At 43.6% G+C, this 25,069-nt stretch overlaps 1 pseudogene across 1 annotated transcript; it reads right to left on the bottom strand.

Annotated features, from left to right (window-relative positions):
• Nucleotides 1-3,725: 3,725 nt before the first annotated feature.
• On the bottom strand, nt 3,726-5,180 carry LOC110496406 (intelectin pseudogene; annotated as a pseudogene). The gene has a single exon (XR_016488553.1). The product of XR_016488553.1 is annotated as an intelectin pseudogene (transcript).
• Between the last annotated feature and the right edge of the window lie 19,889 nt (nt 5,181-25,069).

Below are 25,069 nucleotides of genomic sequence, written 5' to 3'. Positions count from 1 at the left end.
AACCTACAATCGTTAAAGATGTTGTTGTTGTTGACATGATTAAAAACAATTTAATCAAAACTACAGTATGTCATGAAAACAACAATGTAGACAGTACACTGATCTTTTGTGCGCTCTGATGACGTCTATTGCGTGATGGGTGATGACGTATGCTCTCAATGGCTCACTTAAAGGTGCATAACTCAGTGTCCCATGTAGAGTTTGTTTCAAAACTATGACATACCTCTGCTGTGTGTGCGTGCAGTGAGGGTTCCCTCCTAATAATGCACTAGCCTGTAGGTTACCCTTGTGTTTCTCTCTCTCACACACACACACACACTAGACCTTGAACCTGTGCTCAACCTCTCAGCCGTTTGCCTACGTGCGTGGCCATACCCGACTCCAACACTATCATTAAGTTTGCTGACGACACAACAGTGGTAGGCCTGATCACCGACAACAATGAGACAGCCTATAGGGAGAAGGTCAGAGACCTGGCAGTGTGGTGCCAGGACAACAACCTCTCCCTCAATGTGAGCAAGACAAAGGAGCGGATCGTGGACTACAGGAAAAGGCAGGCCGAACAGGACCCCATTAACATTGATGGACCTGTAGTGGAGCGTGTTGAGAGCTTCAAGTTCCTTGGTGTCCACGTCACCAACAAACTATCATGGTCCAAACACACCAAGACAGTCATGAAGAGGGCACGACAACACTTTTCCCCCCCAGGAGACTGAAAATGGGCATGGGTCCCTAAATCCTCAAAAAGTTATACAGCTGCGCCATTGAGAGCATCCTGACCGATTGCATCAAAGCCTGGTATGGCAACTGCTCGGCATCTGACCATAAGGCGCTACAGAGGGTAATGTGTACGGCTCAGTACATCACTGGGGCCAAGTTTCCTGCAATCCAGGACCTATAAAATAGCCGGTGTCAGAGGAAAGCCCATAAAATTGTCATAGACTGTTTTCTCTGCTACCACATGGCAAGCAGTGCCGGAGCGCCAAGTCTAGGACCAAAAGGCTCCTTAACAGCTTCTACCGCCAAGCCATAAGACTGCTAATCAAATCATTATCTACATTGACCCCCCCCCCCCTGTCCCGTCCCGTCCCACTTGTTTTTTACGCTGATGCTACTCGCTGTTTATTATCTATGCATAGTCACTTCACCCCTACCTACATGTACAAATGACCTCGACTAACCTGTAACCCTGCACATTGACTCGGTATTGGCACCCCCTGTATATAGTCTCGTTATTGTTATCGTTGTTGTTATTTTATTGTGTTGCTTTTTTTATAATTTTTTAACTTTATCTTTATTTTCTTAACTCTTTCTTGAACTGCAATGTTGGTTAAGTGCTTGTAAGTAATCATTTCACCGTTGTATTCGACGCATGTGACAAATAAAGTTTGATTTGACGCGTGTGGCAGTGAAGGCTGCTGGGGGGAGGACGGCTCATAGTAAAGGTTGGAATGGAGTCAATGGAATGGTATCAACCACATGGAAACTACGTGTACCATTCCATTGACTCCAATTCAGCCATTAATATGAGGCGTCCTCCTCTCAGCAACCTCCACTGGTGTGTGTGTACGGCTGTGTGTGACTGTGATCCTAACACAAGGTGAAGTGTGTTATCCAGAACACTCTAGTTATGTGTCTTTTACTCTGATAGTGGTGGTAGCATCTCTGGCTCTCAACCTCCAGGAAAGCCTCAACCAGGGAAAAAGACCCAGAAATAATGATGCTGTATTGCCATGGACTTTCTGAGGCCAGGCTGGCTGCTTTTCTTCTCTTCATCATTGTGTCACATGCTGCTTCTCAGCCATGTGTGTGTGGCGGAGGAGCACTATTAGTTGGATACGATCATGTTCAGTGTCTTTCGTCAAGTGACAAACATGTTTTAATCCGACAGACAGCAGCATATAATGTATATCTACATTTCAAAACATTACATGCTCTCTAAAAAAATGCTGGGTCAATTATGACCAATTTGCGTAAATCCTGTAACCCAGCGCTGGGTCACTACAGTACATACCCAGCACTGGGTTATTTTGATCCAGCACTGTTGGGTTATGTGATTTACCACAGCCTCTAGTATCAGGGCCATGCAGCCTCCAGTATCAGGACCATGCAGCCTCTAGTATCAGGGCCATGCAGCCTCCAGTATCAGGACCATGCAGCCTCCAGTATCAGAGCCATGCAGCCTCTACTATCAGGGCCATGTAGCCTCCAGTATCAGGGCCATGCAGCCTCCAGTATCAGGGCCATGCAGCCTTTAGTATCAGGGCCATGCAGCCTCCAGTATCAGGGCCATGCAGCCTCTAGTATCAGGGCTATACAGCCTCTAGTATCAGGGCCATGCAGCCTCTAGTATCAGGGCCATATAGCCTCCAGTACCAGGGCCATGCAGCCTCTAGTATCAGGTCCATGCAGCCTCCAGTGTCAGGGCTATACAGCCTCTAGTATCAGGGCCATGCAGCCTCTAGTATCAGGGCCATACAGCCTCCAGTATCAGGGCCATGCAGCCTCTAGTATCAGGGCCATGCAGCCTCTAGTATCAGGGCCATGCAGACTCTAGTATCAGGGCCATGCAGCCTCTAGTATCAGGGCAGTTGGTGACAAAGACAACGTTAACGCAGATTAAGTGGAGAGTCTAAACTTGGATGAACAATTGAGACGCTTTTTTCATTTCAATATGAAGTTAAAGTAACTGTCTGCATTCAGACTGAGACTAGGGGGAGGCAGGTACCATAGTTGTTAGAGCATTAGGCAAGTAACCAAAAGGTTGCTGGGTTGATTCCCCGAGCTGACAAGGTAAATATGTTGTTCTGCCCCTGAGCAAGGCAGTTAACCCACTGTTCCCCAGGTGCCGTGGATGTCGATTATGTCGATCTCTGATTCAGAGGTTGGGTTAAATGCGGAAGACACATTTCAGTTGTATAACTGACTAGGTATCCCCATCTAGCTAGCCAATTCAGAAACAATTAGGATTTTAAAAATACAACCAAACTTAAAATGTTTAGTACCACACACAGCACAGGAAAATAGCTTGCTAGCCAGCTAAATTAGAAAATGTTAGCTAAGTAGTTTGCTAGCTCTGATTATATAAAATTGTCAATTACTGAGATAATATAATTATGATAGCTAGGTAATTTATTCCTAGCTTTTTTGGGGGGTCAGCCACAAAGCTTTGGCCATTTGCCTGTCTAAAAGTAATTCTACTCAGTGCCAGCTGCACTGTATGGTACACAGCTGCAACAATCCTCATTCACGAGCTTGCTGGATCACATTGATCCTCTACATTTGTGGGATAAATAATCCACCCACTGGGTCATATCTCAATAACCCAACATCAATAACCCAGCATTAAGATCAGAACCTTGCTCTTGTTAAAGAAAACACAACTAAGTGACCCAATCCCTGCAAACCAGCAGTTGGGTTGTTCTAACAACCCAGCATTTTTTGTTGTTGAGTGTATCTAGTTGTGTCAAACAATTGGGCATCATTACAGCACTCAGAACAAGTCCTCTCTATGTCCCTTTGCCTCCCCTCCTTCTGATTCTCTCTCTCTCTCTCTCTCTCTCTCTCTCGCTCACCTTATAGCTCTCTACTCTCTCTCTTGTTTCCCTCTCTCCTCAGAATATGTCCTCTCTGTCTCTCTCTCCCTCCTTGACAAAAGGTAAGCTCATCTTAACCCCCCCCACCAAAAAAAGAAATTGTATAATGAAAAAGTACAGTAGGCTCACTTCATGCTCTCAGACCCACAGACTACTTTATTGTTACATTATTGCAGGAAGAAAGTTCCAACAAGCACACACAATCCATACACTGAATTTCCAACCCTCATCACCCCAACACAACCGGTGTTACAAAGTGGTTTACACTAACCTTACCGTAATTCAGTTATTAAGAGCCTCACATGACAGAATAATACTTGTCACTATCAGCTATAACTATTTAATGATTGTATGAGACACAAATATTTGTATGATGAATGGAGTCGTTATTGCTTTATGCTATTTCTTTGTAGTAATGGAATGAATAGATAAAAAATATAAAAAGGTATTACTAATATTTCCAAAATTACTTTTAAATGTACTTTTCATTTTAAACTGTATGAATTGTTTTACCCAAAAATCTATCAATCAATCTATGAAACAATCAAAGAAAAATAAATGCACTGTGAATTAGCGGTAAAAGAGTAACACAGCTGACTCCAGCATCTGTTTTGATGCACTCCAGCCTACATTGGTCCCATAGCCGTTCCAGGCAAAGGAGGTGAAATCCCCACACTGTAGAGGGTTACCCTGAGGGAAAAACCCACCACCACCAATACAGTATGCATCAACCTCACCGCCTTTGGGTTTGACCCCAGAGCAGATGGCTGTGGCCGCCCGTTCAAGATTTATGGCTCTGAAACTGATGAAGCCTCCCTCAGTCTCCCCTCTAGTGTTAGGGCCGTAGAACATTTTGGTGGACTCTTTGTCCCCGAAGTCATAAACTATGGGAATGGAGGGTCCATTGTCGGACAGGTGTTTTCCAACGTTGTACTCGACCGGGTAGCGGTGGAAGAGGTAGTACAGGTTTCCTCCGTACAGATGGAGGAAGCGCCTCTCAGTGTGGTAGCGCATGATGGCGGCCAGGTTCCAGTGGTAAAAGGGCGTTTTGTTGGGAACGTGCCACACCGACATGTCTTCTGCATCTATGTCATAGTAGCCAGGATTCTTGAAGTCATCGTCCGTGGCTGCCTCCACTGTTCCGAAAGTCTTCCTGTTGGCCCAGTTGCCTTCCCCTTTTGGCCAGTTGGCGTTGTTTCCCTGCTGGCTGGTCCAACGATCGCCAACTGTGCACTTCGCGTAGATGTTGTCCTCGTGCACGCTTGCCACCAGAGTCCAGCCGCCGCCCGCTGTGGTCATGTCACAGAAGGTCTGGTACACCACCCCAGTAGACGTGGTCAGGTAGTACAGACCGTCTTCAGCTTGACCATATCTGTCCTTAACTTCCTTGCAGCTTCTGCCAATGAATTTAGCCCTATTTCTTAGCTCATCAAGACGGCTCAAGCTAACTTTTGGAGCTCTTGCCTGCTCAATCGTTTTTACAGAATCAAGCGGTGAAGTGTTTATGCACGACGTCTGAAACACCATCAGTAGAGGGATCGCCAGCAGAAAAGCCTGGTACATCATGTCTGTTGTAGTGAGGATCTGTTGAACGTTGCTTCCTTGAGGTACTTATATGTTAAGTTTTGGCAATGTTCCAATATCAATGTTTGTTAAAGCACATAGCTGTCAGTACTATGGTAGTTATTAACAATGACACACCTGGCAAATGGGGTAATGTTGAAATCAAAAATCTTTGCAGACTTGGTAGAAAAAAAATGACTTGGGAAACATTTTCCTCTCATGAAGACACCTGTCAGGTGGGAAATGTTGCCCTCAATTTTACGCTCCACAATGTGTTTAATGGATCTGGTACTAAACATTGGTGGTGGTATTTTGGCAAAAAAATGCAAGTGTGCTACAGTTTCCTTTTCAAACAGAAAATTTGAATTCCACGTCAGTATACCTGTTCTGTCCATCTCATGGAACGAAACCTCAGCATTCTAATATTTCTTATTGGGTAAGCCCTTTTTTGGATTCCTGTCCTTGTTGTTGAGCACTCATTTCAAATCTAGTGTACACACATCTAATGACTTATAGGAGCTGGGTACAAAAAATGTACTTCTGAAATAATTAAAAGATATCTGCACGCTGATGAACGCCAATGTTGTTTTACTGTGCATAGTTAACAATGGGAGCATTCATCGCAGGTTGGCATTTATTGTCATGAATCCTGCCTTGGAGACAGCTCTGCAGAGTGGTCACTAGCTGGCACAGCCACAAAGTAGTAAAATATGATTTTAATCCTTAACCCTATCCTTAACCACACCGCTAACCCTAACCTAGTTTTTCATGACTTTTTACGATATAGCCAATTTTGACATTGCAGCTGACCCATCTAGTGGAAATCACTTAGTCCTACAAGGCAAGATTCATGAAAATAAATGTCTACCTGCACATTCAGTAGTGTGTGGGTATTTATTCTATATTACATTATTGTTGAACACCCCTCCTATTTTCCACTGTTTGCTGATATATATATATACCAGTGGTGGTAAAAGGACCCAATTGTCATACTTGAGTAAAAGTCACTCAGTAAAATACTACTTGAGTTTCAAGTCTAAAAGTATTTGGTTTTAATTATACATAAGTATCAAATGAAATGTACCTGCTAAAATATACTTAAGTATCAAAAATAAAAGTATAAATATAAAAAGTATAAAAAATATGAATGCAACATGTAAAGTGTTGGTCCCATGTTTCATGAGCTGAAATAAAAGATCACAGAAATGTTCCATACGCACAAAAGCTTATTTCTCTCAAATGTTGTGCACAAATTTGTTTACATTCCTGTTAGCGAGCATTTCTCCTTTACCAAGACAATCCATCCACCTGACAGGTGTGGCATATCAAGAAGCTAATTAAACAGCACAATCATTACACAGGTGCACGTTGAACAATAAAATAGAAAGGATATTTTCTCCAAACGATTTCCTGAGGGAGTGCGCACATGAGGCTATTCTTTGTTGAGTGATTAAAAAGAAACACGTCCTCCTATATGTTTAATTTAGAGTTATTTATGCAACTTTAGTTGTGATACAAACACTAGTCTATATGTTTCAATTTTTTATGCATTCTAAGGCTGCATGATGCGACTCTTAATGATGATTTGAAAAAAGTTGCATAAATGTCATGAGCTCTGCTCTGGTTCTTGTGTAGGCTGCAAACACTTAATCAGTCTCTCATTCACAATTTGACCAGCACTTGATAATATTCTCACCCATCAGACTATCTGGTCTTTACATATATTATATTATAGCCTATAGGTGGAATTATTTTTTATTTAGTATGGCCCACAAAAAAAACGTCATCCCTAGCCTGCACTGGAATAGCAAATGGAGGTTACTGGCTGTTATGTTTTTAAGTGATGCATAGGTGGCGCGTCCTAAAGTAAATTGAATTGGCAAAATGATATAAAAAACAGCTTCTATCTCAAGGCCATCAGACTGTTAAACAGCCATCACTAACATTGAGTGGCTGCTGCCAACATAATGACTGATCTCTAGCCACTTTAATAATGAAAAAATGTATGTAATAAATGTATCACTAGCCACTTTAAACAATGCCACTTTATATAATGTTTACATACCCTACATTACTCATCTCATATGTATATACTGTACTTTATACCATCTACTGCATCTTGCCTATACCGTTCGGCCATCGCTATATTTTTATCTACATATTCTTATTAATTCCTTTACACTTGTGTGTATAAGGTAGTTGTTGTTAGGTTAGATTACTTGTTTGATATTACTGCATGGTCGGAACTAGAAGCACAAGCATTTCGCTACACTCGCATTAACATCTGCTAACCATGTGACAAATACAATTTGATTTGATGACGGCAGCATCCGCTCTTTGGCCAAAAGATGGCTGGCTTGAAAACCCTTGGCTACAGTGAAAACACAACACTCCTTTTATTGATGGATTATAATGTAGCCAGGGGAAATTGCCAAACCATATCTCTTGAATCGTCAGCACTCTATTGGCAAGAATTTGCGGTTCTAAAAATTGTGGGTGTGACTGATATGGTTTTTGCCATCACTGAGGCAACTGGACAATGCTGTGCCACTGTCCCCTATACTGGTGCAGCTGGCAACAAGGTTGACACCTGGTCCTGCCATGGCTGTGCCACTGTCCCCTATACTGGTGCAGCTGGCAACAAGGTTGACACCTGGTCCTGCCGTGGCTGTGCCACTGTCCCCTATACTGGTGCTGCTGGCAACAAGGTTGACACCTGGTCCTGCCGTGGCTGTGACACTGTCCTCTGAAGTCTCTCCCTGGCTCTTTCCCTTTCACCATCCTCACTGACTCACAGTCTGTCTCCTAGAAAATAAATAAGGTGTTTGCCGTACTCCTAACTACCAGTACCCAAAACTACACAATTAATCACAACAGCAATACCATTGCCTTAAACAAATCTTAGTTAATTCACCAGTTTAAGTTGAGAGTGGGGGTATCCATGGCATCTTCCAATTATTATGTGGGTTTTTTTCGCGATATTTGTAAATTATTTTGTACATAATGTTTCTGCAACCATATCTTACGGAAGAAAATAGCTTCTGGATATCAGGACAGCGATCACTCACCTCGGATTATACGAAGATTTCTTCTTCAACAACAACAAGCAGGTCTCAAACGATACTCTCCAAACACCCCACAGGGCAGACATCCCAATTATTCGCAAAAGGAAGCGACGCAGAGGACGAAGAGCCGGATGCCTCGTCCGGACCCGCAGAAGACAACTAGGAAAGCTGCCGTCACCGTCAATATTACTCTTCAACGTGCAATCATTGGACAATAAACTAGACGAGGTAAGATCACGAATATCCTACCAACGGGACATCAGAAACTGTAATATCCTATGCTTCACGGAATCGTGGCTGAACGACGACATGGATATTCAGCTAGCGGGATACACGCTCCACAGGCTGGATAGAACAGTACACTCTGGTAAGACGAGGGGGGGGGGGGGGGGGGTCTGTGCATATTTGTAAACAACAGCTGGTGCACGAAATCTAAGGAAGTCTCTAGATTTTGCTCGCCTGAAGTAGAATATATTGTGATAAGCTGCAGGCCACACTACTTGCCTAGAGAGTTCTCAGCTATGCTTTTCGTGGCTGTTTATTTACCACCACAGACAGATGCTGACACTAAGACCTCACTCAGTCAGCTGTATAAGGAAATAAGCAAACAGGAAACCACTCACCCAGAGGCGGCGCTCCTAGTGGCCGAGACTTTAATGCGGGGAAACTTAAATCAGTTCTACCAAATCTCTATTAACATGTTAAATGTGCAACCTGAGGGAAAACAATTCTAGATCACCTGTACTCCACACACAGAGACGCGTACAAAGATCTCCCTCGCCCTACATTTGGTAAATCCGACCACAACTCTATCCTCCTGATTCCTGCTTACAAGCAAAAATTAAAGCAGCAAGCACCAGTGACTCGGTCTATAAAAAAAAAATTGTCAGATGAAGCAGATGCTAAAGGACTGCTTTGCTATCACAGACTGGAACATGTTCCGCGATTCTTCCGATGAAATTGAGGAATACACCACATCAGTCACTGGCTTTATCAATAAGTGCATTGAGGACGTTGTCCCCACAGTGACTGTACGTACATACCCCAACCAGAAGCCATGGATTACAGGCAACATTCTCACTGAGCTAAAGGGTAGAGCTGCCGCTTTCAAGGTGTGGGACTCTAACCTGGAAGCTTACAAAAAATTCCGCTATGCCCTGCGACGAACCATCAAACAGGCAAAGCGCCAATACAGGGCTAAGATTCAATCATACTACACCGGCTCCGACGCTCGTCGGATGTGGCAGGGCTTGCAAACTATTACAGACTAGAAATGGAAGCACAGCCGCGAGCTGCCCAGTGACATGAGCCTACCAGACAAGCTAAATCACTTCTGTGCTCGCTTCGAGGCAAGCAACACTGGGGCATGCATGAGAGCATCAACTGTTCCGGACGACTGTGTGATCACGCTCTCCGTAGCCGATGTGAGTAAGACCTTTAAACAGGTCAACATACACAAGGCTGTGGGGCCAGATGGATTAAGAAGACGTGTGCTCCGGGCATGTTCTGACCAACTGGCAGGTGTCTTCACTGACATTTTCAACATGTCCCTGCTTGAGTTTGTAATAGCAACATGCTTCAAGCAGACCACCATAGTCCCTGTGCCCAAGAACTAAAAAGGCAACCTGCCTAAATGACTACAGACCCGTAGCACTCACGTCCGTAGCCATGAAGTGCTTTAAAAGGCTGGTAATGGCTCACATCAACACCATTATCCCCGAAACCCTAGACCCACTCCAATTTGCATACCGCCCAAACAGATCCAAAGATGATGCAAACTCTATTGCACTCCACACTGCCCTTTCCCACTGCCCTTTGCTAGATTTGTCGCTGGACAAAAGGAACACCTATGTGAGAATGCTATTCATTGATTACAGCTCAGCGTTCAACAGCATAGTACCCTCAACGCTCATCACCAAGCTAAGGATCCTGGGACTCAACACCTCCCTCTTCAACTGTACCCTGGACTTCCTGACAGGCCGCCCCAGGTGGTGAGGGTAGGTAGCAACACATCTGCCATGTTGATCCTCAACACTGGAGGTCCCCAGGGGTACGTGCTCAGTCCCCTCCTGTACTCCCTGTTCAACCACGACTGCATGGCCAGGAATGACTCCAACACCATCATTAAGTTTGCTGACGACACAACAGTGGTAGGCCTGATCACCGACAACAATGAGACAGCCTATAGGGAGGAGGTCAGAGACCTGGCCGGGTGGTGCCAGAATAACAACCTATTCCTCAACGTAACCAAGACTAAGGAGATGATTGTGGACTACAGGAAAAGGAGCACCGAGCAGGTTACTTACAGTAGGAGATGGGCTTCTATCATTTTCTACCATTCTAGATTGACTTCGATCTAAAAAGGTAGCTAGCTAGACAGCTAGCAAATGTGAAACGGATTACAGTGACAAGGGTTGACAGCTGTACGAGTTCACCATTTACACAACGTATGCTGCAACCTTTTGTAATTTTCATATAGTTTATGTTTAAGTTGGCTGGATTCCAACAATAGCTGAATTTGCCGAGCTAGCGAGCACCAATTCCGTTTCTGTGGTGTTTGCTATAACGTCGTGTGAGAGACAAAAAGTAAAACACACCATAAATATGTTTAGAACTTCAAATTAGCTTTCTTCTGACGATTCTTGTTTTTTTAATGTCACAATTCCAAACCCTCCTCCTTTATCCAGGCTTGGGACCGGAAAAAGTGACCCAAAAGAGACACTGGTGGAGTTACTTAGTTTTATTTGTATTTCTTTTTTTTTTAGTTTAGTTTAGTTTTCTTAATTTGGTTTGGTTTTTAACCTTATGGTCCACTTAGGAGTATTACAACAAGTCACAGTAAAACATGAACACTTTTAACCATAACATTTTTTATATTTTTTTGTATACAATCTACATTTTAACAATCTAAATGGACCAAAAAGAGACAATAGAAAAAACTGTCAATGGCAATGTGAGAAAATTAGGGTAACTAGTCTGGCCCTAATTCAGGTTATTTTTTAACATTTTTTATGTAAGCCAGGGCGGGATCAGCCAGCGGTGACTTCCCGCATGTGCGATTCATTTGCAGTCTGGACGCGGAGGGGTGAACATCTCCTGCTCTGACTGCAGCTGGGAGGGACTGCTGCGCGAGGACTGGGCCGCCTGTGATTACTTCGGGACGGGGTGGGGCGCACGGCAGCGTAAGAACGATATGTGCTTTCACGTCAGGTCAGAGTCTCCAAAGGTCTCCAATAACACCAGAAAAAGTTGCTAGATTTGTCGCTAGTCGCTTTTTTGAAAATGTGTCGCTAGAGGGTCTGAATACTCGCTAAGTTAGCAACACTGCATGTGCCACTGCAGAGAGCTGGGAGGCAGTGGATCAAACCATTGTGAGGCAAAGAGCGGGGGGGGTCGCAATCTTTTGAAACTTAGAAACGCGCTATTAAGTGTCTATAATCAGCACAAGAGCTTTCATTGCGTATTATTAATATTATTGAAATTACAGTTATGCTTCCAGTGATATGTTAGGGGGGACAAATCATATTTTCCCAGGATGGGATTTCCACCTATGTCTGTTTGTCAGTGTCAGCAGAGTAGGCTACCCTGTAATTTGTAGGCTACCCTGTAATTTCTCAAAAAAAGACTCTGCTAATGTCTCCAGTCATATAAAGTGTAGTAGAATTGCACCCCAAGTGGTCCCAAAGTGGTTTACAATAACTTCATCATAATTCAGTTAAGTGCGTCACATGACATGATAATATTTGTCACAATATCAAATCAAATATTATTTGTCACATTCGTCGAATACAACACCTTACCGTGAAATGTTTACTTACAAGCCCTTAACCAACAATGCAGTTTTAAGTAAAATAAGAGATAGGCAAATATTTTCTAATTAAACTAAAGTAAAAAGAAATTAAGAAAATTAATAAAAACAAAGAGGCTACAAATAGGGGGTACCAGTACCGAGTCAATGTGCGAGGGTACAGGTTAGTCAAGTTAATTGAGGTATATGTACATGTAGGTAGGGGTAAAGTGACTATGCATAGATAAAAAACAGCAAGTAGCAGCAGTGTAAAAAAACAAAGGGTCAATGCAAATAGTCCAGGTAGTCATTTGATTAACTGTGCAGCAGTCTTATGGCTTAGGGGTAGAAGCTGTTAAGGAGCCTTTTGGACCTAGAGTTGATGCTCCAGTACCACTTGCCGTGCCGTGTGGTAGCAGAGAGAACAGTCTATAACTAGGGTGGCTGGAGTCTTTGACACTGTCTGGTATAGAGGTCCAGGATGGAAGGAAGCATTGCCCCAGTGATGTACTGGGCCGTACGCACTACCCTCTGTTGCGCCTTGCGGTTGGATGCCAAGCAGTTGCCATACCAGACGGTGATGCAACCAGTCAGGATGCTCTCGATGGTGCAGCTGTAGAACTTTTTGAGGATCTGAGGACCCATGCCAAATCTTATCAGTCTCTTGAGGGGGAATATGGGTTGTTTTGCCCTCTTCTCAACTGTTTGTGTGACCGGACCATGATAGTTTGTTGGTGATGTGGACACCAAGGAATTTTAAGCTCTCGACCTGCTCCACTACAGCCCTGTCGATGTAGTCCATGATCAGCTCCTTTGTCTTGATCACATTGAGGGAGAGGTTGTTGTCTCTGCACCACACTGCCAGGTCTCTGGCCTCCTCCCTATAGGCTGTTTCGACGTTGTTGGTGATCAGGCCTACCACTGTTGTGTCGTCGGGAAACTTAATGATGGTGTTGGATATGTGCTTGCCCACCCACTATGGTGTTGAACGCTGAGCTGTAGTCAATGAACAGCATTCTCAGTAAGGTGTTCCTTTTGTTCAGGTGCGAAAGGGCAGTGTGGAGTGCAATAGAGATTGCTTCATCTGTGGATTTGTTGGGGTGGTATGCAAATTGGAGTGGGTCTAGGGTTTCTGGGATGACGGTGTTGATGTGAGCCATGACCAGCCTTTCAAAGCACTTCATGGCTACAGACGTGAGTGATACAGGTCAGGTGGTTAAGGCTGGTTACCTTGGTGTTCTTGGGCACAGGGACTATGGTGGTCTGCTTGAAATATGTAGGTATTATCAACTCGGTCAGGAACAGGTTGAAAATGTCAGTGAAGACACTTGCCAGTTGGTACACGTCCTGGTAATCCATCTGTGAATGTTGATATGTTTAAACATCTAACTCACATCAGCTATGGAGAGCGTGGTCACACTGTTACAGCAACAGCTGGTGCTCTCATGCATGCTTCAGTGTTGCTTACCTCGAATTTCACGGTATAGTATAATTCAATCTTACTCCTGTATTGACACTTTGCCTGTTTGATGATTCATCGGATGGCATAGCAGGATTTCTTATAAGCGTCTGGGTTAGAGTCCCGCTCCTTGAAAGCGACAGCTCTACCTTTTAGCTCCGTGTGAATGTTGCCTGTATTCCTTGGCTTCTGGTTGGGGTATGTACGTACCTTCACTGTGGGGACGACATCATTGATGCACTTATTGATGAAGCCGGTGACTGATGTGGTAGGATTAATCTGTGCTAGCAAAACAGACCTGTAGCTTAGCATCTTCGTCATCTGACCACTTCCGTATTGAGTGAGTCACAGGTACTTCCTGCTTTAATTTTTGCTTGTAAGCAGGAATCAGAAGGATATAATTATGGTCAGATTGGCCAAATGGAGGGGAAGGGAGAATTTTGTAAGCGTCTCTGTGAGTGGAGTAAAGGTTTGCCCTTTGGAGAACTCCAAGCGTGCTGTCATGTGCATTTTTACTGAGGAGTGGCTTCCATCTGGCCACAACCATAAAGGCCTGATTGGTGGAGTGCTGCAGAGATGGCTGTCCTTCTGGAAGGTTCTCCCATCTCCACAGAGGAACTCTCGAGCTCTGTCAGAGTGACCATTGAGTTCTTGGTCACCTCCCTGACCAAGGCCCTTCTCCCCTGATTGCTCAGTTTGGCCGGGAGGCTAGCTCTAGGAAGAGTATTGGTGGTTCCAAACTTCTTCCATTTAATAATTTTGGAGACCACTGTGTTTCTGGGGACCTTCAATGCTGCAGAAATGTGTTGGTACCCTTCCCCAGATCTGTGTCTCTGAGCTCTACAGACAATTCCTTCGACCTCATGGCTTGGTTTTTGCTTTGTCATGACCTTTCATTTTGCTTTGTCATGCCTTTCCAAATCATGTCCAATTAATTGAATTTATCACAAGTGGACTCGAAATCAAGTTATAGAAACATGTCAGCGATGATCAATTTGAAACAGAATGCACCTGAGGTAAATTTCGAGTCTCATATCAAAGGGTCTGAATACTTATGAAAATAAGGTATTTCTGTTTTCACTTTGTCATTATGGGGTATTGTGTGTAGATTAATGAGCGAAAACAATTATTTAATCCATTTTAGAATAAGGCGGTACCTTTAACAAAATGTGGAAGAAATCAAGGGGTCTGAACACTTCTCGAGTTAGTCACCTGGAATGCTTTTCCAACAGTCTTGAAGGAGTTCCCACATATGCTGAACACTTGTTGGCTGCTTTTCCTTCACTCTGTGGCTTCACTCTGTGATTGGAGGCCAGGTCATCTGATGCAGCACTCCATCACTCTCCTTCTTGGTCAAATAGGCCTTAGACAGCCTGGAGATGTGTTTTGGGTCAGTGCAAACAAGATGAGATGGCGTATTGCTGCAGAATGCTGTGGCAGCCATGCTGGTTAAGTGTAACTTGAATTCTAAATAAATCACAGACAGTGTCACTTGAAAAGCACCCCATACTATCACACCCCCTCCTCCATGCTTCGCGGTGGGAACCACTCATCCGATCACCTACTCTGCATCTCACAAAGACACGGCGGTTGAAACCAAAAATCTCACATTAGACCAAAGGACAGATTTCCACCGGTCTAATGTCCATTGCTCATGTTTCTTGGGCCAAGCAAGTCTCTTCTTCTTCGTGGTTTCCTTTAGTAGTAGTTTCTTTGCATCAATTTGACCAAGAAGGACTGATTTACACAGTCTCTTCTGAACAGTTGATGTTGAGATGTCTGTGAAACATTTATTTGAGCTGGTTGAGAAAATGCCAAGAGTGTTTAAAGCTGTCACCAAAGCAAAGGGTGGCTACTTTAAAGAATCTCAATTCTAAAATATATTTTGATTTGTTTAACACTTTTTTGGTTACTACATGATTCCATATGTGTTATTTCATAGTCTTGATGTCTTCACTATTATTCTACAATGTAGAAAATTGTAAATATTTTATAATGCTGTGCTATTCTCCATCTGATGTGTTTATTGGAGTGAGGTAAGTTACACTTCTTCTAAAAACGAATTATTGCCCCACGTCCCAACAATCCACACAGTCAAGCAAAATTATATGGTATTTGATTAGTTCATCAGTAGACTTATCCACCAGCCAGATACAAATTAGTCTGGCGAAACAATGCTTAGGTCAACCAATATTTGCCCGTTATACAACGGGTGTGTCTAATCCTGAATGCTAATTGGTTAAAACCGCTTTCCAGCCGGTGTCTATTCCACAAGATACTACCGACAAATGATATGGTGTTAAAATGCCTAGTTACTTTGTTCCATCTGACTGCGCAGTCCGCTGTCTTATCAGCCCAGCAAGGCAATTTATAAACTTGATCTCCTCTATAAAAAGCATGTAGACATAGTCTAAAAGACAAACGTTTTGTTTTCAACAGCGGAGATTTGCATAAACCTTGCTGTCTGTCTCCGACATTTGCAACATTGTTTCAATATTCAAATTTGACCTTCAGTTGTCGCATAGTAATGAACTTGTCGGGAGTCGGGATGAGACAGGCAGCGTTTCTCAGCCAGTCGAAATCATGAATCAGCCTCATTTTTATGGATATATACAAAGACATATTGATAGAAAACACGTAAAACAAAACAAAGTGCAGCTAGTTTGCAGTCTTTTGAGCTTCAGTTTGAAGTGATTGTGTTAGCTCTGTTGTTGGCTAGCTTCTCTGAACAACAGCGTCATGATGAGAGACCACATTTTCTATGCCAGGCGAAATCGCTTATCATTAGCTCATTGTTACAGATGTATCCAAATAAATGTCACTAGAAAACACCTGAAACAAATGCATCTTCTTTGTTGTTATTCTGGCAGCACTGTTTGATGTGACTGTAAGTTAGCCATAGTTGGCTAGCTAGCAAGCAAGGGATAAGACCCGACTGGGTCGCGTCTCTGGCAACCGAACCGATAGAACAAACGACCAGCCGGCTTGTGTAGCAACCCTAGATTTGCGTTGAAATACTATGAATTAATTCATCAAAATAACATTTTTAATGACAATGTGTAAATCATTATTTAGATATGTTGGTAACCCGTTGTATAAAAGTTATTATGCCCTCGAAGCCAAACACTGGCTTCTCGGGCATTATCACTTAATTATGTCCTTTTACTATTGCAAAATATTCAAGATAATATAACATTTTGCAATAGTACACGAACGTACAGTATCTTCTGCAAATATTGGTTGATCTAAGCATTGTTTCTTCAGGCTAATTTGGGTCATCTGGCTGGTGGAGAAGTCTACTGATAACCTAATCAAATACCATATAATTCTGGGTGACATGTCATACACATCAGGTAGACCTCTGCGCTTCAGCAAACAAAGGAAAATAGGAGGGGTGCTCAACAATAATGTAGTATAGAAAAAATACCCACAAACTGATGAATGTGCAGGTAGACATTTATTGTCATTAATCTTGCCATGGAGGCAGGAATGATTAACACATGTCTGACCTAGAACACTGTGGTGTGATCATTTAGGTGAACCTGATAAGTACATCCCATATTAAACCAGCACCTAAACTGTAGCCCATGTGTTTGCCTTGTTTTAATCTTCCTACATGATAATGCCAACTAAATAAAATATTTTTAAAGACCCCCTCATCGCTGTGGCACCAAAATTGTAAATGAAACCCTAAAGAAACCAAACTGGAGTGACGCTGAAAAAGTAAGTTACACCTCTTCTAAAAATGAATTCTTGCCCAACCTCCTAATAATCCACACTGCCAGAAAACTAGTAAATAAGACTAGAACAGAGAGGGATTGACCAGTAAAGCAACTCAGAGTATGGCTGATTAAACCGCATGTATTCCTCAATGTTAAATAGATCATTCTTCACCTCGATCCTTCAGGCTCACCATACACAGGCACAGTGAACCCCAAATGACATCGATAAATTGAGAAGGTGGCTGATGGCAGCCAAGCACACAACACACATGCACACACACAACTCCAATATCTTGTTATTTACCCTTATTTTACCAGTTAAGTTGACTGAGAACACATTCCCGTTTACAGTGCAGTTCAATAAGAGTTAAGAAAATATTTACCAAATAAACTAAAGTAAAAAATAACAAAAAGTAACACAATAACATAACAATGATGAGGCTATATAAAGGGGGTACCGGTACCGAGTGTGCTGGGGTACAGGTTAGAGGTCATTTGTACATGTAGGTACGGGTGACTGTGCATAGATAATAAACAGCTAATAGCAGCAGTGTACAAAACAAATGGAGGGGGGGGTCAATTTAATAGTCCGGTGGCAATTTTATGAATTGTTCAGCAGTCTTATGGCTTGGCGGTAGAAGCTGTTAAGGAGCCTTTTGGTCCTAGACTTGACGCTCCGGTAACACTTGCCATGTGGTAGCAGAGAAAACAGTCTATGACTTGGGTGACTGGAGTCTCTAAAAATGTTATGGGGTTTCCTCTGACACCACCTATTTTATAGGTTCTATATTACAGGAAGCTTGGACCCAGTGATGTACTGGGCCGTACGCACTACCCTCTGTAGCACCTTACGGTCAGATGCCGAGCAGTTGCTATACCAGGCTTTGATGCAACCGGTCAGGATGCTTTCGATTGTGCAGCTGTAGAACGTTTTGAGGATCTGGGGACCCATGCCAAATCTTTTCAGTTTCCTGAGGGGGAAAAGGTTTTGTCGTGCCCTATTCACGACTGTCTTGATGTGTTTGGACCATGACAGATCGTTGGTGATGTGGACACCAAGGAACTTGAAGCTCTCGAACCGCTTCACTACAGCCCATTGATGTTAATGGGGGCCTGTTGGGCCCGCCAATCAGGTCCTTTGTCTTGCTCACATTGAGAGAGAGGTTGTTGTCCTGGCACCACACCGCCAGTTCTCTGACCTCCTCCCTATAGGCTGTGTCATCGTTGTCGGTGATCAGGCCAACCACTGTTGTGTTGTCAGAAACGTAATGATGGTGTTGCAGTCGTGTTTGGCCATGCAGTCATGGGAGAACAGGGAGTACAGGAGGGGACTAAGTACACACCCCTGAGGGGCCCCAGTGCTGAGAATCAGCGTGGCAGACGTATTGTTGCCTACCCTTACCACCTGGGGGCGGCCCGTCATTATGTCCAGGATCCAGTTGCAGAGGGAGGTGTTTAGGCCCAGGGTCCTTAGCTTAGTGATGAGCTTCGTGGGCACTGTAGTGTTGAATGCTGAGCTGTAGTCAATAAACAGCATTCTCACACAGGTGTTCCTTTTGTCCAGGTGGGAAAGGGCAGTGTGGAGTGTGATTGAGATTGTCATCTGTGGATCTGTTGGGGCGGTATGCAAATTGGAGTGGGTCTAGGGTATCCGTGTGTGCATGCTGTTGATGTGAGCAATGACAAGCCTTTCAAAGCACTTCATGGCTGCCAATGTGAGTGCTATGAGGCGGTAATCATTTAGACAGGTTACCTTCACTTCCTTGGGCACAGGGACTCTGGTGGTCTGCTTAAAATATATACAGTTGAAGTCCGAAGTTTACATACACTTAGGTTGGCGTCATTAAAACTCATTTTTCAAACATTCCAGAAGTTAACAAACTATAGTTTTGGCAAGTTGGTTCGGACATCTACTTTGTGTAAGTAATTTTTCCAACAATTGTTTACAGACAGATTATTTCACTTATAATTCACTGCATCACAATTCCAGTGGGTCAGAAGTTTACATACACTGAGTTGACCGTGCCTTTAAACAGCTTGGAAAATTCCAGAAAATTATGTCATGGCTTTCGAAGTTTCTGATAGGCTAATAGACATCATTTGAGTCAATTGGAGGTGTACCTGTAGATGTATTTCAACGTCTACCTTCAAACTCAGTGCCTCTTTGCGTGACATCATGGGAAAATCTAAAGAAATCTGCCAATACCTCAGAAATAAATTGTAGACCTCCACAAGTCTGGTTCATCCTTGGGAGCAATTTACAAACACCTGAAGGTACCACGTTCATCTGTACAAACAATAGTACGCCAGTATAAACACCATGGGACCACGCAGCCGTCATACCGCTCAGGAAGGAGATGCGTTCTGTCTCCTAGTGATGAACGTACTTTGGTGCGAAAAGTGCAAATCAATCCCAGAACAACAGCAAAAAACCTTGTGAAGATGATGGAGGAAACAGGTACAAAAGTATCTATATCCACAGTAAAACAAGTCCTATATCGACATAACCTGAAAGGCCGCTCAGCAAGGAAGAAGCCCCTGCTCCAAAACCGCTGCTCCAAAACCACCCTATAAAAGACAGACTACGGTTTGCAACTGCACATGGGGACAAAGATCGTACTTTTTGGAGAAATGTCCTCTGGTCGGATGAAACAAAAATATAACTTTTTGGCCATAATGACCATAGTTATGTTTGGAGGAAAAAGGGGGAGGCTTGCAAGCCAAAGAACACCATCCCAACCGTGAAGCACGGGGGTGACAGTATAATGTTATGGGGGTGCTTTGCTGCAGGAGGGACTGGTGCACTTCACAAAATAGATTGGCATCATGAGGGAGGAAAATAATGCGGATATATTGAAGCAACATCTCAAGACATTAGTCAGGAAGTTAAAGCTTGGTCGCAAATGGGTCTTCCAAATGGACAATGACCCTAAGCATACTTCCAAAGTTATGACCAAATGGCTTAAGACATCAAAGTCAAGGTATTGGAGTGGCCATCACAAAGCCCTGACCTCAATCAAATAGAACATTTGTGGGCAGACTTGAAAAAGTGTGTGTGAGCTTAGGAGATAACTTAACTTATAGATAACCTGGAGCCAGTGGGTCTGGTCGACGAATATGTAGCGAGGGCCAGCCGACTAGAGCATACAGGTCGCAGTGGTGGGTGGTATAAGGGGCTTTGGTAACAAAACGGATGGCACTGTGATAGACTGCATCCAGTTTGCTGAGTAGAGTATTGGAAGCTATTTTGTAGATGACATCGCCGAAGTCGAGGATCGGTAGGATAGTCAGTTTTACTAGGATAAGTTTGGCGGCGTGAGTGAAGGAGGCTTTGTTGTGAAATAGAAAGCCAATTCTAGATTTGATTTTGGATTGAAGATGTTTAATATGAGCCTGGAAGGAGAGTTTAGAGTATTTGTAGTTGTCCACATATTCTAGGTCAGAACCGTCAATGGTAGTGATGCTATTCGGGTGGGAGGGTGCGGGCAGCGAACTGTTGAAAAGCATGCATTTGGTTTTACCAGCATTTAAGAGCAGTTGGAGGCCACAGAAGGAGTGTTGTATGGCATTGAAGCTTGTTTGGAGGTTTTAACACAGTGTCCATAGAAGGGCTTTAGAGAGGCAGAGCAGGATGGATATAGGTCTAACAGTTTGGGTCTAGAGTGTCATCCCCTTTGAAGAGGGGGATGACCGCAGCAGCTTTCCAATCTTTAGGGATCTCAGACAATATGAAAGAGGTTGAACAGACTGGTAATAGGGGTTGCAACATTGGCGGCAGATAGTTTTAGAAAGAGAGGGTCCAGATTGACTAGCCCAGCTGATATGTACAGGTCCAGGGTTTGCATCTCTTTCAGAACATCTGCCATCTGGATTTGGGTGAAAGAGAAGCTGGGGAGGCTCGGGCAAGTAGCTGCGGGATGGTGAGGAAGGCACTTTTAAAGAACGAACAGGCGTCCTTGACTGACGTGATGACGTCAATATCCTTCCAGGATACCCGGGCCAGGTCGATTAGAAAGGCCTGCTCGCAGAAGTGTTTTAGGGAGGGTTTGACAGTGATGAGGAGTGATCGTTTGACGGCGGACCCCATAGCGGATGTAGGCAATGAGGCAGTGATCGCTGAGATCCCGATTGAAAACAGCAGAGGTGTATTTGGAGGGCAAGTTGGTCAGGATAATATCAATGAGGGTTCCCATGTTTACGGATCTGGGGTTGTACCTGGTGGGTTCCTTGATGATTTGTGTGAGATTGAGGGCATCTAGCTTAGATTGTACGACTGCCGGGGTGTTAAGCATATCCCAGTTTAGGTCACCTAACACAACAAACTTTGAAGAAAGATGAGGGGCAATCATTTCACATATGGTGTCAAGGGCACAGCTGGGAGTTGAGGGAGGTCTATAACAGGCTTGATTACGGAAGTCAACAAATGAGAGTGCCTGGGGACACGCAGGGCCTGGGTTAACGTCCACATCACCCAAGGAACAGAGGAGGAGTAGGATGAGGGTACGGCTAAAGGCTTTCAAAACTGGTCGTCTAGTGCGTTGGGGACAGAGAATTAAAAGGAGCAGATTTCTGGGCATGGTAGAATAGATTCAGGGCATAATGTGCAGACAGGGGTATGGTGGGGTGCGGGTACAGTGGAGGTAAGCCTAGGCACTGAGTGACGATAAGAGAGGTTGCATCTCTGGATGTGCTGGTTATACTGGGTGAGGTCACCGCATGTGTGGGGGGCGGGACAAAGGAGGAATCTGAGGCATGTAGAGTGGGATTAGGGGCTCCACTGTAAACTAAAACAAGGTTTTTGAGGTTTTTGTGGACTAAACTTTGATCAGTTCAGTAATCCAAGAGGGGGGGTATTTGTAACAGATCATGACGCCAGGGGGCGGGCCAATGACTTGGTTAAACTTTAAAGGCAATACAATTCTCTTTCATTTATGTTTTAACATCACCTTACATCATTTCACAAATAGTTTAATCTTTACTCATTCATTTTATACAAGAATTAGATGCAAACCCCTTAATTGAGAAATGTACAGATTCAGAGACCTAGTCATGTGTGCTTCCTGTCCTCTCTGAGGTAACAAGATGAAATACACTCGTCATACACGTCCCTTAAGTGTCCACGGACCATTCCCACCTTCTCACAAGTGGACATTTTGTATCAAATCCTCATTTTGGGGATTTAGGAGTTCGCCATATGAAATTCTTTGTTCTCTCTTTATGTCTCTTTTTGCATGGCCAGGGGGAGAGAGTCTCCTCCAGGAATTTATGACCTGAGATAACAGAACCTGGGTGTAGGAGTGAGAGAGAGGGGAAGCAACTAGCTATACCCAAAAAGGGCCATGTCATGACATAAGCCATGCCATTATTTCACCACCAAAGAGCAGTAGAGGTCTATTTTATTGCAGGTTGCAGAGTCAAGGATAGCTTCTGCCTTGTCCTGCATTAATATAGACAGCATGAATAGACTGTTTGGAGTCTGCCATGGCACACAGACACACACACACACACACTATTAATCTCCATGTCTCTCTCTGTCACCCCCACTGCTCTGCAAGGTTTAATCTACCCTGTCATGGAATGAATCCATGAAGTGCGTGGGGCTGGTCGCAGTGCATTGCTGACATGATACCTGGGCCCAGCTGGTTATTATATGGGATATCTTCCTTATTCTGAACTGTCAGAGCATTTGAGGGCTGGGCAAGTAGGCAGGAGGTGTAATGGTGCACAGGTCAGCTGTTTGTCACTCGCACCCACCTGCAATTGCTGATAACCCATCCATAACTGCCGGACTACATGTGATAAAGTGTAAATCTGAGGGCCTGTCGGCCTGTCTGTCTGTCTGTCTGTCTGTCTGTCTGTCTGTCTGTCTGTCTGTCTGAGGTGTTTGTCTGTCTGTCTGTCTGTCTGTCTGTCTGTCTGTCTGTCTGTCTGTCTGTCTGTCTGAGGTGTTTGTCCCATTGGGTGAAATCTTGTTTTGCAAGTGGACCCCACACCTCGCTGCCATAAAGTGCAATTGATTACATCAATTTGAATTCGTTTTTTAAATGACGTAGAATTAGCAGCGTGCTTTCTCTCACAGTTCATTCATTGTCTCTTTTAGGTGCCCAGTTGAGCTTTTTTTTATACCTAAGTAATTATAGTGTGTGCTGTCCTTTTGGTCTAATTCCCTGAGATCGATCTCTCTCTCTCTCTCTCTCTCTCTCTCTCTCTCTCTCTCTCAAATATCTCAATGCCATATATATAAAAATAACATATTATACTGTAAGAAAGGAATAAAGTATGCTGAATAATATGTGTATAATATAGTATATGTTTGTAAGCACAGCAAAGAAAGTGGGGAGTTAGGCAATTACATATTCAAAGGAACATTAGCGTTTTATTTGCTCAAAGATCATCTACTAACTACTCTTCTTTTAATTATACTGTAAGAAAGGTATAAAGTATGCTGAATAATATGTGTATAATATAGTATATGTTTGTAAGCACAGCAAAGAAAGTGGGGAGTTAGGCAATTACATATTCAAAGGAACATTAGCGTTTTATTTGCTCAAAGATCATCTACTACTCTACTTTTAATCCAATTTACTGCACATTTTAGTCAAATTAATCTACATGTTTTAAAGCTTAACCTGGCTGGCTGTCAAATACAGCTCACAGTTAGGTGACACTTTCCACAATTTGTTCCTGTCAGAGGATGCAAGCAGGAAAATGATTCAAAATGATTTAAGCCAAAGGAAAGGATGATAGTACCTCACATTTCAGAAACATTCCATGGACCCTGGTGCTTCTCAAATTAGTAAAAACTAAAAGGCCTTCATGGCGTAGCGTTCAAACATGGTACACATTACACTTTTTAGTTCAGTCACTGTCATCAGAGTATGAATATTTTTCAAAGTTTATATGAAGCAACCAAGAATGAATCTAAAAAAAGAGGAACTGTATTAGACAACCTCTACTCATCTTCTGAGTGGACTCAGTACTGTTAAGACAAGGGTACTTTAGAGGGCGAGACCATGCCAAGCATCCTTGTTGGCATGACTGTTAGAGCACTGGTTATGTGTATGCGTATGTTTGTATGTGTGTGTGTGTGGTGTCTGTGCTGTGCTGTGTGGAAGAGGACAGATACCACCATTGTAGCTGGCAGTGCGACTCGCGCCACCCTGTCAACCCTTCTATGCCAGCCATGTGTTACTGTGTACGTGCGAGTGTTTCACCCTGCCACCCACTCTGTGCCAGCCATGTTGCCTGTTGGACTATGACGAGGAGAGAAAGAAGGAAAGGGAGGGAGGTAGGGAGGGAGGGAGGGAAAGGGGAAGGGAAATGAAGGAAACGGAGGGAGGGAGGGAGGTAGGGAGGTAGGTAGGTAGGTAGGGAGTGAGGGAGGGAGGTAGGGAGGGAGGGAGGGAAAGGGGAAGGGGAAGGGAAATGAAGGAAAGAGGATTGGAAGGAAAGAGGGAGGGAGGGCAGGAAGGAGGGAGGTGAGGTATGAGAGGAAATAAATAGTGAGGGAACGAGATGGACAGAGCTGTGAGCTGCCATCCTTCTTAGATAAAGAAGAGAAAGAAGGGCAGGGAGGTGCAGAAGAGGACCAAAGGGATGAATAGAGGGAGGGAAATAGCTACACTCTTAGAAAAAAGGGTTCCAGGTAGAACCCTTATGGGTTCCATGTAGTACCCTCTGTGGAAATGGTTCATAATGAAACACAAAATGGTTCTACCTGGAACAAAAAATGGCTATTTAAAGGGTTCTCCTATGAGGACATGCGAATAACTATTTTAGGTTCTAGATAGTGCCTATTTTTCGAAGAGTTTAGGGAGTGTCACGTTCTGACCTTTATTTCCTTTGTTTTGTCGTTATTTAGTATGATCAGGGCGTGA

Source organism: Oncorhynchus mykiss, chromosome 18, assembly GCF_057628025.1.
Source record: "Oncorhynchus mykiss isolate SJ-2025 chromosome 18, ASM5762802v1, whole genome shotgun sequence".
NCBI lineage: Eukaryota > Metazoa > Chordata > Actinopteri > Salmoniformes > Salmonidae > Oncorhynchus > Oncorhynchus mykiss.
Note: the sequence above shows the minus strand (reverse complement) of the source record. Positions and strands in the feature narration are given on the sequence as shown.